The sequence below is a fragment of the Halichoerus grypus genome, chromosome 3 (genome assembly GCF_964656455.1).
Source record: "Halichoerus grypus chromosome 3, mHalGry1.hap1.1, whole genome shotgun sequence".
Taxonomy (NCBI): domain Eukaryota; kingdom Metazoa; phylum Chordata; class Mammalia; order Carnivora; family Phocidae; genus Halichoerus; species Halichoerus grypus.
The window spans coordinates 46,956,430-46,960,105 of record NC_135714.1 but is presented as its reverse complement, the minus strand read 5'-3'; the positions used below and the strand labels follow the sequence as shown (position 1 = coordinate 46,960,105).

General features: G+C 35.0%; 1 pseudogene; it reads right to left on the bottom strand.

Moving 5' to 3' along the window:
- Positions 1-876: 876 nt before the first annotated feature.
- LOC118540396 (mitochondrial fission 1 protein pseudogene) lies at positions 877-1,285 on the bottom strand (annotated as a pseudogene).
- Between the last annotated feature and the right edge of the window lie 2,391 nt (positions 1,286-3,676).

Genomic DNA, 3,676 nt, shown 5'->3' with positions numbered 1-3,676 from the left:
AGGCATCCTGAAGTCCTTTTTTATATTCTTTTGATAATTTAGAAATCTTCTAAAATGTTTTAATTTCATAACTATTTATGTAACTACTTCTAGAGTAATGTAACTCCAAAAAATTTGCAAAATACAAACCCAGCATCCTCCTGAACCTAGAAGTCTACAGGTTCTTAGACAAAAATCCATTTGAGAATTGTATGTTTTTCTACTATGTATTCCATGTTTTACATTTTAATGAGAATAATGAAAAATTAAATTTTATCATTTCATTTCCTTTTCAATTTGTTAGTGTTAAAACTGATTGCAAAAACTTTAATAGTATGAAGTGAAAGGAGACTATATCCTAAAAGTAACCTTTCAAATAACCTAGAAATTGTAAAAGGGAAAAGGCGGAACTCCAAACTGCCAGATTTTTTTGCTAAATTAATTAAACCAAACTAAACCACATTTCAAGATAGCCCTCCCATCCTCAATTTTTATTTTTCATTTAGATTAAAATATTGAAAAATTAATCTATGTAAAACTTAAATCTGTCAAATTTGTTAGGATATCTGAGTGAACTGAAAGTATATTTTTCTCTTAAATTTGGTGGCATTATTTCCCTGAATGTATCCAGGGACCACAGACTTACTGTTTAGCTATTTTAAGTTTCAAATGTGAGGAATTTCTCCCCAACCTAAAGCCCAATTTTATTTACACTCATTCCAAAGCACCATGGTTTGGGGCTATGGGATACCTCTTAGGGAGAGGAGTCTGAAGGCCAGAGGAGAGTGATAGGGTTCAGGAGAAGAGACAGCAAGGATGGATGGGTCCACTGCCCTCTTCAAGTGTTCTCCAGGGGCTTGTACATATCCCTGGGCAGAGGAGGAGGTACAGTCTCATTCAGGATTTGCACTTGGATACAGCAAGTCCAATGAGTCCAGCCCAAGCCCGTCCCACCCAGGGTCATGCCTCCAGCAATGGCCATGCCCAGTTGTACATCTTTTTCCATGGCCCTTGTCAATGAACCATTCCAGTTCATTGGCCTGGTTGTTCTGGAGCTGTGTCTGCTGCAGCCCCCGCACATACTTGAGTGCTTTCTTCTATTCTTTGAGCAGGTAGTTCCCCACAGCCAGGTAGAAGACATAATCCTGCTGCTCCTCCAGCTGTGCAGTGCCTTTACAGATGTCCTCATTGTACTTACTTTGCACCAGGCACACTCAAACTGCATGCTCTTGGACATGGAGCCTGCTGCCCTCTCATACTTCAGCAGGCCATCCACAGACACCAGCTTGTTCAGCACAGCCTCCATGGTCCCTGTCCCCACAATTCTCACACCTAGGTCGCTACTGTTTTAGTTTTCAGTTGGATTCAGCTGAGTCAGAATCCAACCCAACAATATATCTGTTGACTGCAAAATATAACAGGCATTTTTCTAATATGTTAGAATTATTGTCTCCAACATCTGTTAAATAGTAATGCATGAATTTTGGAGAATGTTTAGTTTGTTTAGATGCAGTAGTTTTCAAGCAAGGATGGCATCACTCTCTTAAAGGACATTTGGGAAAGAATGGAAGCATTTTTGTTCTATACTTGCAAGTATATGTAGTAAGATTTTGAGGACAGGCTCAGAAACAGTAATCTTTTTTAATAAGAGGGGCATTCCTATATAAAAAATAATCTCACACAAAATGCCAAAAACTTTCCTATGAGAAACGTTAATATGCAGTATACTTTTTTTTTTTTTAGAAGTGCTGTGTCAAGCAAATGACAAGAGTGAGAATAAAATACGAAACATCTCCAGAGAGCTATAATACATGAGAAACTGTCAAGAAGAGATAACAGGGAAAAATTGCAAGTTCTAAGTAGAGATAGTTTGATGTGGAACTGCCTGGAAAGTGAAATGAAAGAAAGTTGAAGATCAATGACTTGTTATAAAATGCAACTTTTTTCTGTAATGAGGGGAAGTCAAATGACTCTGTAAACTACAATACTTAACACATAGTAATCCCTTAATAGTTGTGCATTAATGATAATGGTTATGGTTGGAATTGGAGATAAATATTAAAATCCACAAGGAAATGTGAAGTAATATAGTCTACCTTTAAATGTCATATGAAAAATGCTTCTTGGAAATTTTTACAATAGGATTGTACCTTGAAAAGTCTTTAAGGAGTTGATGCATCCCTTGAGTTAACAGAATGTAACTATTGAGATTGCTTTAAAAGAAAGTAGCCTTGCCTTATTGTACCTAAACATGAAGATTATTATTAGCTGCAACAGCAACTGTGGAGAATAAGTAGAGCAGGAATACCAATGTAATTAATCAAGGACTTTTGGTTGGTTGGTTATCTTAGATTTTTTTTCCCCCCTACTTTCCTTATCTGCCCCTACTGTATAGTCACTCATGGGTTCCCATTTATCCCTTCTCCCAGAGAACAACCTGATAAAGATTTTAAAACAAATCTCAGCTTGTTGGAAACATGATCTATTTTCCAAACTTGGTGCAGCTTTTTATTAGGAACAGCTTTAAAGTTTTGTAGAAATGGATATTGACATTCTGTAAGCCAGTGTTCCTCAGCCACCAAACTTCTTTAACTGCTGTACCATGCTTGCTTTCCCAAATACTGGATAGCATGTCAGGGCTGACTAGGTCTAACTAAGAAAATATCAGAAAATGATAATATCCTTTATAATCATGAAGATTGAGAAATATATGCATAATCAATCAAGCTAGGGAATGTTCAACTATTTAGGGAAGTGCAGAAATAAAAGGTTATATGTAACATATGTCTTTAACATACACAGAAACCATTTATCTACAGAAGATAGATTTACTAGTGATAAAATTTCAGAGGGGTAATAAATAAAATTCCTTTTTGAGAAAAAACAAGTATTAACTGCTCCTGTTTTGGTATTAAGGGAGAAATATATTTTTAAAATCAATGTTGAATTTTTGGGGCAAAATCTATTTCTAGGAAAAGAGCATTGATCTTTTAATTGAAGGACTGGACTTAATCTTGAGCTCTAAAGACAGCATAATCTCTTTATTTAAAGTAAATGATGTATCATAAAGTTAATGGCTTTTCTATTGGGAAAACCTTCCTGTGTCTCTGTGATGCAGTAATGGTCACAAGTAGAGTTTAGTGGACTAAGGACAGCACATAATTCCAAAATACTACCATTTCTTCCCTAATTTTAGATTAAAATATTCTATATAAGAACAGGATTTCAAGCACTTGTTCTAACAATGCCTCTTTTCACCTGGCACAAAACCTATTTTTGCCTGGCACAAAACATATAACAGAATGTTCTATAGGACGAAATCAGACTAGAAATCTGGTACTAATGAACAACATATAGAGAAAAAACAAAACAAAACAAAAAACAACAACCAAAGTCCTATTCTGTTAATTTCTATAAACCTTACATACAAGACATTCTTGGAGTTGAATTTTAACTAATAAAATGTTTTATTTTTCCTTTAACATAATCTTTGCCTCAACTCTAATTACTTAAAAAGACATATTCATAGATAATATCAAACTAGAGATGCATACCTGGACTTGTACTTTCTAAGCCCACACATTTGATCTACAGTAGTAAAAATCCAGTCCCAATATAGTTACAAACCATTGAAATAAAAATACAAGATCCAAATTTATAAAAGCACTAAAAATTTAAGCCATCCCCTTGGTGATGC